Source organism: Pongo abelii, chromosome 5, assembly GCF_028885655.2.
Source record: "Pongo abelii isolate AG06213 chromosome 5, NHGRI_mPonAbe1-v2.0_pri, whole genome shotgun sequence".
NCBI classification, from domain to species: domain Eukaryota; kingdom Metazoa; phylum Chordata; class Mammalia; order Primates; family Hominidae; genus Pongo; species Pongo abelii.
This window is the reverse complement of record NC_071990.2, coordinates 122,329,349-122,342,308: the sequence shown is the minus strand read 5'-3', so window position 1 is coordinate 122,342,308 and position 12,960 is coordinate 122,329,349. Positions and strand designations below refer to the sequence as shown.

Below are 12,960 nucleotides of genomic sequence, written 5' to 3'. Positions count from 1 at the left end.
GTAGTTCAGGAGTGGCCTTCTTTATCTTAAACTTGCCAATTTACTTTCCAACTTCTAAATATAATTTTCAGTAAAACTTCTTCTGAAAGGTTTCATAAAATATCAGAGTATATTGTAGTATGTAAAGAAAATCATATTAAAATAGATTTATTTTATACAGAAATTGGACTTTATCGATTAGGGATTATTAACAGGAAAGTTAGGAAGAGAGATGCTTAATAACCAAGACAACTCATTATCCAGAACAGGTGCAGGTGTATAGTGGACACGCTATAATTGTTTGTTGAATCCATGCATGAATGAAATGTTTAGTAGTATATTCTAATTTTCGTACTGCTACTAATATCCAAGTTAGTATGGTATTTAGGACAAAGATGATTCTCAGAAAATTCAGCCTTCTTTAGTTGTGTGACTAGGGTAAAATGCTTAATTTCTATGAAACTTTGTTTCTTTGAAAGCATATGAAGGATAATGCAACTGTAGTAGTTTATAATTACTACTAATAAATTACTACAAATTTAGTGAATTTACAATGCAAATTTATTATTTTACAGTTCTGTAGGTGTGGTGCACAGAATAATGGCTCTCCAAATATGTCCACAAACTTATTGCCAGAACCTGTGAATATGTTACTTTACATGGTAAAAGGGATTTTAAAAATGTGATAAAGCTAAGGATTTTGAAATGGAAAGATTATTCTGATTATTTGGGTAGACCCAATGCAATCATGATTCCCTGCCCCCCAACCCAGAGACACGGTCTTTCCCTGTCACTGTCCAAGCTGGAGTGCAGTTGTGAAAACATGGCTCTCTGTAGTCTCAGACTCCTGGGCTCAAGTGATCCTCCCACCTCAGCCTCCTGGATAGCTGGGACTACAGCTGCATGCCACTAGGCCTAACTAATTAAAAAAAATTTTTTTTGCAGATATGGACTCTCACTGTATTGCCCAGGCTAGTCTCAAGCTCTTGGGCTCAAGCAATCCTTCCACCTTGGCCTCCCAAAATGCTGAGATTACTGGAATGAGCCACTGTGCCTGGCCTATGTGAGACTTTATCAGAGGGAGGCCAACAAGTCCAGAAAGAAAGAGATGTGATGATGGAAGCAGAGATTGGAGTGATGAAATTGCTGACCAGTACTGACATCTTGATTTTAGCCCAGTGAAATCTATTTCAGAGTTCTGACATCCAGAACTATAGGATAATTTATTATCAAATTTGATAAATTTGATATGGGTCTTGTGTGAAAATCAATGTGTCAACAGGGCTGCATTTCTTTCTGGAAGCACTAGGGAAAATCTGTTTCCTTGCCTTTTTCAGCTTATAAAGATTACATGCATTCTTAGATGCTGGATGCATTCCTTCCTATCCAAATTCAGCAACACTGCATCTTTCCCTGACAAACTACAGCCAGGAAAGTTTATCTACTTTTAAGTATTCATGTGATTAAATTAGACCCACCCCCTCATCTCGAGATTCTTAACTTAATTACAGCTTCAAAATACATTTTTGCGATGTAGGGCAATATATTCACAAGTTCAGGAGATCAGGATATGGATATCTTTTGGTGGTTGTGGGGAGGTTGCCTTATTTTGCTTATCACAACCACTCACCTTGCAAGGATTATATTAATATAATTGATGAAATATAAATATACAGCATAATGCAGTAAATATTAACAGAGTTTTTTTCTCTTTGGAGTTCAATCTCATATTTAATTCCTTTTATCTCCTTTGACATGTTCCAATGGTTACACTATCCAAATTAAATATAGTGACTTGGTAGATGTTACTTTAGACTCATTTATTAAAACTGTTAAATAGTTTTCTTAATTTCCCTAGCTATCTGAACCTAACTTAAAATTATTGAAAAAGTATGTGAATTGGGTCAAAATAAGCTCACATTCAAACATGTAGTTTTTAAGTTAGAACTGAACCTTGTCCATCCAACAGATATTTATGTAGTGGCTAGTATGAGCCAGGCACTCTTCTGGGCACTGGGGGTTCAGTAGCAAATAAATCAGCTGAGCATTCATGTGGGTTTCAACTGAATTTGGTCTTGAAAATAAATTGTCATTTTTCTTATGCCTATTCTTTATGTGCAAAGAATAGCATTATTTGCTTAAGGAGTACATTTTTCTTTTAGTATTGTTTTAATTGTTGTTTTCTTGTAGGGGGCTTATATATATATTTTTTATTATTATACTTTAAGTTCTAGGGTACATATGCACAACGTGAAGGTTTGTTACATATGTACACATGTGCCATGTTGGTGTGCTGCACCCATTAACTGGTCATTTACATTAGGTATATATCCTAATGCTATGCCTCCCCTCTCCCCCCACCCCATGACAGGCCCCAGTGTGTGATATTCCCCTTCCTGTGTCCAAGTGTTCTCATGGTTCAATTCCTGCCTATGAGTGAGAACATGCAGTGTTTGGTTTTCTGTCCTTGCGATAGTTTGCTGAGAATGATGGTTTCCAGCTTCATCCACGTCCCTATGAAGGACATGAACTCATCCTTTTTTGTGGCTGCATAGTATTCCATGGTGTATAAGTGCCACATTTTCTTAATCCAGTCTATCATTGTTGGACATTTGGGTTGGTTCCAAGTCTTTGCTATTGTGAATAATGCTGCAGTAAACATACGTGTGCATGTGTCTTTGTAGCAGCATGATTTATAATCCTTTGGGTATATACCCAGTAATGGGATGGCTGGGTCAAATGTTATTTCTAGTTCTAGATCCTTGAGGAATCGCCATACCATCTTCCACAATGGTTGAACTAGTTTACAGTCCTACCAACAGTATAAAAGTGTTCCTATTTCTCCACATCCTCTCCAGCACCTGTTGTTTCCTGACTTTTTAATGATTGCCATTCTAACTGGTGTGAGATGGTATCTCATTGTGGTTTTGATTTGCATTTCTTTGATGACCAGTGATGATGAGCATTTTTTCATGTGTCTTTTGGCTGCATAAATGTTGTCTTTTGGGAAGTGTCTGTTCATATCCTTTGCCCACTTTTTGATGGGGTTGTTTGATTTTTTTCTTGTAAATTTGTTTAATTTCTTTGTAGATTCTGGATATTAGCCCTTTGTCAGATGGCTAGATTGCAAAACTTTTCTCCCATTCTGTAGGTTGCCTGTTCACTCTGATGGTAGTTTCTTTTGCTGTGCAGAAGCTCTTTAGTTTAATTAGATCTGCGGGGGGGTTATATTAAGTGTACCTTTATTTAAATTCTAGATCTGTGGGTTCTTGCAAAGTTCATGTTTGTAGTAAATCATAAATTGCAAATGTCATTAAACATATATTCAATTAGAGAAATAATTAAATTGTTAACCATGAATTTTGGCAGTTTTCCAACTATGGTCAGCAAAAACAGCTGATTTAATCAATTGTGATTATAGATCAAAAGATGCATGACCAAAGCTTTTACATGTGTGACTGAATGAGAAAAGCATATTTTTATTCACTGAAAATAAAATTCCTTTTAGGGAAGAAACAGTCCTTACTTAGGAAGATAAAGATATGCAACTTTTAGGTCACTTGGAGTTGGAAAGAAAAACACCAGGAATTGAAGAAGATTTAACAAAAATATTAGAGTGACATTACTCTCTGTCTCTCTCTGTCTCTCTCTCTATATATATAAAGGATGATAAGCCAGCATTTTGAATCTTGAAAGTAGCAGTGAAAGTGGAAATAGAGAGATGAAGTCAAATAACATGGGAAGAACCCAGAACCAGAATGGCCAGAATTGTTTAAAAGACTTAAAAAAACAAAGATATCAAGTATGAAGTTGTTTTCTTTGCTCTGATGTTACTTCCTGCTCTCCATCTAGCCAAACTCTCTGTGAAGTGTGGCCTTTCAACACACATGGAATGGGATTTCTTTCTGGTGAAAGCTAAAGAAGAGGGATTGAAGTCCTAGTACAGAGCAGACAGAAAGGAACAACTTCATAACACAGAAAAAAGACTAAAAATTCAGTGTATATAGAAAAGGATAGCCAGAGGTGGTTCTAGAAGAGGAAAATTCCTGGGCCTTCAGGCCAGTCTTATTCCTGTAAGGCAGAATGAACCAGACTGATTCTGGATTATACAAAGTTTGATCCCAAGGTGCATAGCAATCATTTCTACATTACAAGCTGTGATACTTTGATCTAATCACTTGTCACTTTCAGTCTTAGTTCACCTACAAAAATTGAATAAAAATTAAGGGCCTACCTAAGTGGGTTGCTGTGGTATTTAAATATTAAATATTATCATTGCAATTGTTGTTATTGTAACTGCTAATATTGTCTCTTCTTTTTTTTTCTTTGTCTCTTTCATCCCTAGAGAGCAGTAATTACTATAATAGTACTGTTAAAGATGATGAAGACTTACAGACATGGAGACAAAGAAGAATTGAAGTGGATATGAGCAAAATAAATATCTTTTCCTCCTACTTATCCAGAGTTCTCAAAAGGTAGTTTATATTCACTGCCTCTCCTTCTTTGTCTATTTACTCCTCCATGCACTTATCTTTCTGCTACCAATTACTTTTTCTAAAATATTGCTTACATGAAGGATACAAATGTTCCAGCTGGCAAAATTTATTCTTCCCTTCTTTATTTTCATTGTACCTTTCCTACATTGACACTATTGATACATGCTACTTCTTAAAATATTCTGCACTGTTGTTTTCAGTATTCAGCTTTCCTGGTTCTGCTCATCTTTATTTCTTTTTGAATTTCTCATGACTATCTTTTCCATACACCTCAACCCTATCAACACTGACACTACCATTCCTGCCAGCAAATATCATTATCCCTTTCACCTCCGCCTGGACCTGCCACCTAGTGTTCTTCCACTTACCCACTTCCAGAGTTTTAATCAGCATTGTACCTTATTAGTTTCCAAACCTGTATGTTTAATTCCTGAGTTTCAAACCAATTTATTCAATTGTCAGCTGGAAAGCTCTACCAAGATGTCCTCAGATACCTAAACATACATCCAAAATTAAATCTATTGTCACTCTTCCCTAAAACTGGCTTCTAATCTGTTATTTTCTATCTTATTTGGTGGCAAAAATATATACCTGTCACTTGAGTAGAAACCAGTCTTCTCTATTCCTTTTTCTTCCTACACTCTATCCACATCTAAACAGTGGTCTCCAAACTATTGTGATCTTGCACCTTAATAGTAAAAATTGTTAATCAGGCACTTCGAAATGAGTTCATTTAGTTATTATTTACATGCATTATCAATTGATGTATTAAATGTAAGAAAACTCTATCAAGATAAAAGAAGTTCTAATATTTATTTCCTATAACTACTATATAGTCATTCTACTCCATTTTGGAGAACCCTGAAATAGTTATTAAATCCTGCTAATTCCACATCTAAATATTTGTTTAATTGATTTCCTTCTTTCATTTCCTGCCTTTTTCCTTTCCCCTGCTCTGGTTCAGAAACTTGTTGTTTCTTGACTGGGAGATTCCTGTTCCAAATGCCTCACTTCACGGTGGTTCCTGACTTTGCGTGTGTCTTTTCCAAATCCTCACATATGTCTTATTTTATTTATTTTTATTCAAACTGTACAACGGAATCTTTACACTTCCCTTTTAAAACCATTTGTTAACCTTTCATTGTCTGCTGGATAAAACCCAGGTCTGTTATAAAGCTCTGCGTGGTCTACATCCTTTTCTAGCTTGATGTGTTACTACTCCATTCTTTACATTTTAAATTTCAGCAAAATCAAACTGATGTATTTTCTTAAACTCAAACATTTTTCCCTCACTTCTTTGCCTTGTGTGTTTTCAGTGCCTCTTTTTGTGTTCTCACCCTGCCATTCACCACATTTCTTTTTCTGATTCATCTTTATTTATTATTTTAGGCTCATATTGGTTATTGCATCATTCAAAATACATTTCCCCTGGTCATTGGGGCTAGCCAGACCCACATAAATGTATAATATTCTGTGGGTAGCTCCACCATTCTGGAACTGATTCTAGCTAGAGATAAATTCTCAACCACATTGATTACTCTCACCTTAAATATATGACCACAACTTTCAAGTAAGCTCATAAAAGCATAGTGGATGTCCCTAGCTATTTACTCTCTAAATTAATCTTGGATTATTATTTAACATCTTATTTTCTCTCTGCAAATTTCCAGCATCTCCAAGCCCATCCTCTATTTTACCTAGTGACCTTTCATCTTATTCACTAAAAATAAAAGCAGATGGAAGAGATATTACACATTATCCCACTACCCTATTTGCCAAAGTGCCCAGCCAGCACCTGTAACCACACCAAATACTATGCTTTCTCATATATTATCATAAACTATCCATACCCTTATCTAAAGCTATTCCTTTGCTTGTGCACTAGATCACATGCCTGTCTTGCCTACTCAAGGACACAGTTCCAACCATATTTTTTGTCTCTTTTATATCAGTCAATTTTTTTTTCTACTAGATTATTGTAATTATCATAAATACATTCTATTGTTTCCCCTATCTCAAAAAAACAAAGCAAAACAAAACTTATTAGGTCCTAGACGATATTAAGGACTTGTCATAAATTTTGTTTGCTGTGACAGTGGTATTGTGGTTATGCCAAAATGCTCTCATCAGTTGAAAGTACATTCTAAAGTATTTTTAGGTGAAATAATATGAAACATAAGATATGCTTTAAGAGTGAGGTGGGATATAGATGAAATTAGATTAGCAAAAATATTGATAATGATCAAAGCTTGGTGATGAGTACTATACTATTCTCTGTACTTACGTGTATATATAAAATTCTTGATAATAAAAAGTAAAACAAACAATAAGAAAACCTATTGAGCTTACTTTCCCTACCAGCTACCATACTATTTCTTTGCTCACTTTTGTTATTGAATTCCTTGAAAGAGTCATCTATACTCCTTGTCTTTAATTGTGTTCCTTAATTCTCTTTTAACCTACTCCATTTAGATGTTTGCCCCTCCACTCCTTTGAATTTATACTTTTTAAAGCTCATTCATGTTACCATGTTACTGAACCCAGTGGACTATCCTTAGTTACTATTCCATCAGCAGAATTTGACATAATTCTTGATATACTTCCTTCACCACACTCTTCTGATTTTCTTCCTTCCCTTTTCCTCTCAGGTTCATCTTCTCAGTCTCCTTAACTTCAGAAACTCAAGGCTCAGTGATTGATACTCTTTTATTTTTATATTTATTCCCTTAGTGATTTTTATCCATTCATAAAGTTTTAAATAATATGTAGCCATCAACTCTTAAATGTATATCTCCACCCTATACCTCTCTCCCAAACCCCAGAGGCATATATCTATATACTCTACACTTTCACTTCAATGTGTGGTACATATTTTACCCCCAAATATCTTGGACCAAACCCCTGCATTACTCCCAACTTCTGTAACAAGGTTTTCCATTAGTTATTTACAACTTCATAATTGTCATTGATCAGGTCCAAAATCATGCATTCTTGCCTCTGCTTTATATCTATATTCAATCCATCAAGAAATCTTGTTGGCTCAACATCTGAAATACATTCAGAATTGGAACCTTTCTCTCTATATCCTTTATCACCATCTTTAAGTCATCATTATCTTTTCCCTAGGATTACTATAATAGTTTCCTAAGTGATTTCTACCCTTGTCCCAACCTTCCGTTCTCAACATGAAGACCAGAGTGATCCTTTCAAAATGAAAGTCAGATCATGATATATTCCTCTCAAGATCCTGCAATGGACAGAAGTTATTTGTTACCAGTTTTGTAATTTTGCATTGTTTGTGTTGCTGTACAGTTGGAATTATATTTTATTTTGTAAGTTAAAATTATAAAATTATTAAATATAGAAATTTACAAAATAAAACAAATTTTCTTTTTTTAACTTTTATTTTAGATTTGGGGGTACAGTGCAAGTTTGTTATATAGGTAAACTCGTGTCATGGGGGTTTGTTGTACAGATTATTTTATTACGCAGGTACTAAACCAAGTACCCAATAGTTATTTTTTCTGCTCCTGTCCCTCCTCCCACCTTCCACCCTCAAGTAGGCCCCAGTGTCTCTTGTTCCCTTCTTTGTATCCATGAGTTGTCATCATTTAGCTCCCACTTACAAGTGAGAACATGTGGTATTTGGTTTTCTGTTCCTGCATTAATTTGCTAAGGATAATAGCCTCCAGCTCCATGCATGTTCCCACAAAAGACGTGATCTCATCCTTTTTTATGGCTGCAAAGTATTCTATGGTGTGTATGTACCACACTGTATCTAATCTGTCATTGATAGGCATTTAGGTTGATTTCAATGTCTCCCATTTGACAGGATAGAAACCCCAATCCTTACTGTATTAGTCCATTCTCGGGTTGCTATAAGGACATAGCTGAGATCGGGTAATTTATACAAAAAAAAAAAATAGGTTTAACTGACTCACAGTTCCTGAGGCTGGTGAGGCCTCAGGAAACTTACAATCATTGAGGAAGTCACCTCTTCACAGGGCAGCAGGAAAGGGAGAATGAGTGAAGGAGGAAGCCCCTTATAAAACCATCAGATCTCATGAGAACTAAGTCACTACATGAGAACAGGATGGTGGAAACAGCTCCCATGATTCAAAATTATCTCCACCTGGTTCCTCCCATGACACGTGGAGATCATGGAAAGTACAATTTAAGATGAGATTTGGGTGGGGCACAGCCAAACTGTATCACTTACAACGGTCTATAAAGGTCCCACACAATTCACCTTCCTATGACCTTTCTAACCTCATTTTCTACTATTCTCTGCCTTGCTCACTCTGTTCCAGACCTACTCGCTATTCCTGGAACACATCACACATTCTCTCACCAAATTCATTGGCCAGTTCATGGGATTTTACCTCTGCCTCGAACATGCTTTCCCGTGGTTTACATGGCTCACATTTCTTTGCTCCAATATCACTTTCTCAATGCAATTTACGCTTACCACCTGATTTTACATTGCAACAAGACCTTTACCTCCTCCACCTTCATATTCCTATCTCCCTTACCCTGTAGTAATTTTCCTTTTTTGATAGCACTTATTACTTAATATATTATAATTTATTTTTTTAAACTTATTATACATGTGCCCTCAATACAATGTAAACTTCATTTAAACATTTTGGTTTTTTTTGCTGATGTATCTTAAGGACTAAAACAGTGCTTAGCACTTAGTATGACCTCCACAAATGCATGTTGAATGAAATATTTGTTGAAATGCTACCTTTAACACATTATATTATCATTAGTTCATTTATCTGTCTCCAACACTAAATTGCAAACTCCATGATACAGAGACTGTCCTAGTCATCTTTCATTTAAAAGCTATATTTATTAAGGTACAATTTAAAGACCCTAAAATATACCTCTTAGAGTAAACAATGAATTTTGACAGATTTACACAGTTACCATAACCACCACCACAATCAAGATATAGCATATATCCATTACCCCAAAAAGTTCACTCATGCTTCTTTGCAGTCAATCTCTTCTTTCTAGCCACAGCTGCTGGCAAGCATTGATCCATTTTCTAAACTTGTTTTGCTTTTTGTAAAAATTTTAGAATGTCTTATAAAAAGAATTTTACAATATGCAGCTTTTCATGTCTGACTTCTTTTCCTGGTCATAATGATTTTGAGGTTTATCCATGTTGCATGTATCAATTATTTTTACTTGATGTTGATAAGGAATATTCTTTTGCGTTTATGCACCACAATTTGTTTATTCATTCACCAATTAATGGACATTTAACTATTTCCAGCTTTTTGATATTATAAACAAATTTGCTATAGTAGCATTACTGTGGATTTCCTGGGATTCTCTATGTAAACAATCATGCAGTCTGTGAAGAGAGAGAGAGTTATACTTCCTTCTTTCCAACCTGTATGGTGTGCGTGTGTGTGTGTGTGTATGTATGTGTGTTCCCACATGCATGAATGTGCAAATTTACTCCAATTCAGTGTTGATTAGGAGTGGTGAGGGTGGATCAACTTGTCTTTTTTATGATCTTAGGGAGAAAATATTCAGTCTTTTTTTTTTTTTTTTTTTTTTCTTTTATTGTAATTATTATTATTATTATTATTATTATTATACTTTAGGTTTTATGGTACATGTGCCCAATGTGCAGTAAGTTACATATGTATACATGTGCCATGCTGGTGCACTGCACCCACCAACTCGTCATCTAGCATTAGGTATATCTCCCAATGTTATCCCTCCTCCCTCCCCCCAACCCACAACAGTCCCTGAAGTGTGATGTTCCCCTTCCTGTGTCCATGTGTTCTCATTGTTCAATTCCCACCTATGAGTGAGAATATGCGGTGTTTGGTTTTTTGTTCTTGTGATAGTTTACTGAGAATGATGATTTCCAATTTCATCCATGTCCCTACAAAGGACATGAACTCATCATTTCTTATGGCTGCATAGTATTCAGTCTTTCACCATTGTATGTGTTCTGTAGTATTTCTCACATGTTCTTTTTAAGACTGAAGAATTCCCTTATGTTTCAAGTTGGGAATTGTTGTGTGAATGGATGTTGAATTTTGTCAAATGTTTTTTTCTGCATCAATCAAGATAGTCATATATTACTTTTGCTTTCTTAGTATGTTAATATGATGAACTAAATTAATTGAAGTTTTAATGTTGAACCAACTTTGCTTTCCTAGGATAAGCTAACTGAATTGTGTTGTGTTATCCTTTTTGTATGTTGCTGGATTGGACTGCTAGTAATTTTAAAAACTGTGTTTAGATTTGATTATTTATATTTTTTTACATCTATATTTATAAAGTATATCTTTGTGTGTTTTTTTGCAGTGTTTTTCTGGTATTGGTGATAGGTTTATCCTGGCCTAATAAAATGAGTTGTCAAGTGTTAAGCCTTGTCGACTTTCTTAAAGAGGTGATCTAAAATTTATATTAATTCTTTCCTAAATTTTTGGTTGATTTCATTCTGTAAAGCCATTTTGGTCTAGAGTTTTCTTTGGAGGAGTCTTTAATTTCTTTAGTAGATATAGAGCTATTATGATTATCTATTATCAGTTCTTTCCAAGAGTTTGCCCATTTCATCTAGCTTTTAACATACTAATTATATTCATTAAATTAAATTAATTTATTTATTTGAGGCAGGGTTTTTCTCTGTCACCCAGGCCAGAGTGCAGTGGTGCGATCATAGCTCACTGTATCCTCGAACTCCTGGGTTCCAGCAATCCTCCTGCCTCTGCCTCCCAAGTAGCTAGGACTATAGGCATACGCCACTACATCTGGCTAAAGTTTAAATGTTTTGAAGATATGGGGTCTTGCTATGTTGCCCAGTGCTGCTCTGGAACTCTTAGCCTCAAGTGATCCTCTTGCCTTGGCCTCCTAAAGCTTTGGGATTATAGGTGTGAGCCACTGTGCCCAGCCCATATTCATTTTAAAGTCTTTATCTGGTTGTACCATTATCTGGACCATCTCTGGATCTAGTTCTGTTGACTGCTTAATTTTTTGACAATGGATCTATTTTTCTTGCTGATATTTTGTGTCTCATAATTTTTAAAATTTTAAAATTTTTATGGATACATGGTAGTTGCACATAATTATGGGGTACATGTGATATTTTGATACAAGCATACAATGTATAATGATCAAATTGTAATTAAAATATCCATCACCTTAAACATTTATCATTTCTTTGTGTTATCAACACTCCAATTCTATTCTCCTAGCTATTTTGAAATACACAATAAATCATTAACTATAGTCACTCTATTGTGCTACCAAACACTAGATCATATTCCTTATATCTAACTGTATTTTTGTACCTATTAACCAAGCCATCTTTGTTCCCCCCTCCCCACTACCCTTTGCAGCCTCTGATAACCATCACTCTACTCTCTATCTCTATGAGATCAAAATTTTCAGCTTCCAGAGATAAATGAGAACATGTGATATTTCTGTTTCTGTGCCTGGCTTATTTCGTTTAACATAATGTCCTTCAGTTTCATCTAAGTTTCTGCAAATAACAGAATTTTATTCTTTTCTATAGCAGAATAATATTGTCTTGTGAATATGCACCACATTTTGTTTATTCGTCCGTTGATGGACATGTAGGTTAATTCCATATATTGGCTATTGTGAATAGTGCTGCAATAAACATGGGAGTGCAGATATCTCTTCCATATACTGATTTCTTTTCTTTTGGATATATACCCACCAATGGGATTGCTGGATCATATGGGATCATATGATGGTTCTATTTTTAGTTTTCTGAGAAACTGCCATACTGTTTTCCATAGTGACTGTACTCATTTGTATTCCCACCAACAATGTACAAGCATTCCCTTTTCTCCACATTCTCACCAGTATCTATTATTGACTATCTTTTTGATAAAAGCCATTTTCACTGGGGTGATATGGTATCTCATTGTAGTTTTGCCTTTCTCTGATGAGCAGTGATATTGAGCATTTTCTTGATATGGCTCTTGGCCATTTGTATGTCTTCTTTTGAGAAATGCATATTCATATTTTTGGCTCATTTTTAAATTGGATTATTTGGTTTTTTTTTACTATTGAGTTATTTGAGTTCCTTGTATATTCTGATTATTAATCTCTTGTCAGATAGGTAGTTTGCAAATATTTTCTCCCATTTGTAGGTGGTATCTTCACTTTGTTGATTGTTTCCTTTGCTGTGGAGAACCTTTTTAGCTTGCTGTGGTCCCATTTGTCCATGTTTGCTTTCATTGCCTATGCTTTTGAGTTCTTACACAAGAAATCTTTGCTCAGACCAATGTCCTAGATTGTTTCCCCAATATTTTCTTATTTATTTATTTATTAAATTTATTTATTTTATTTATTTTTCTTTTTATTATTATTATTATTATTATTATTATACTTTAGGCTCTATGGTACATGTGTGCAACGTGCAGGTAAGTTACATATGTATACATGTGCCATGCTGGTGCGCTGCACCCACCAACTCGTCATC

At 35.0% G+C, this 12,960-nt stretch overlaps 1 long non-coding RNA gene across 1 annotated transcript in view; it reads left to right on the top strand.

Annotated features, from left to right (window-relative positions):
• LOC134761551 (uncharacterized) overlaps positions 1-12,960 on the top strand; it is a 40,098-nt gene that overhangs the window by 3,087 nt on the left and 24,051 nt on the right. The window contains exon 2 of the long non-coding RNA XR_010140334.1: positions 4,325-4,454. This is a non-coding gene — a long non-coding RNA (uncharacterized LOC134761551). The remainder of the gene's footprint in view (positions 1-4,324; positions 4,455-12,960) is intronic.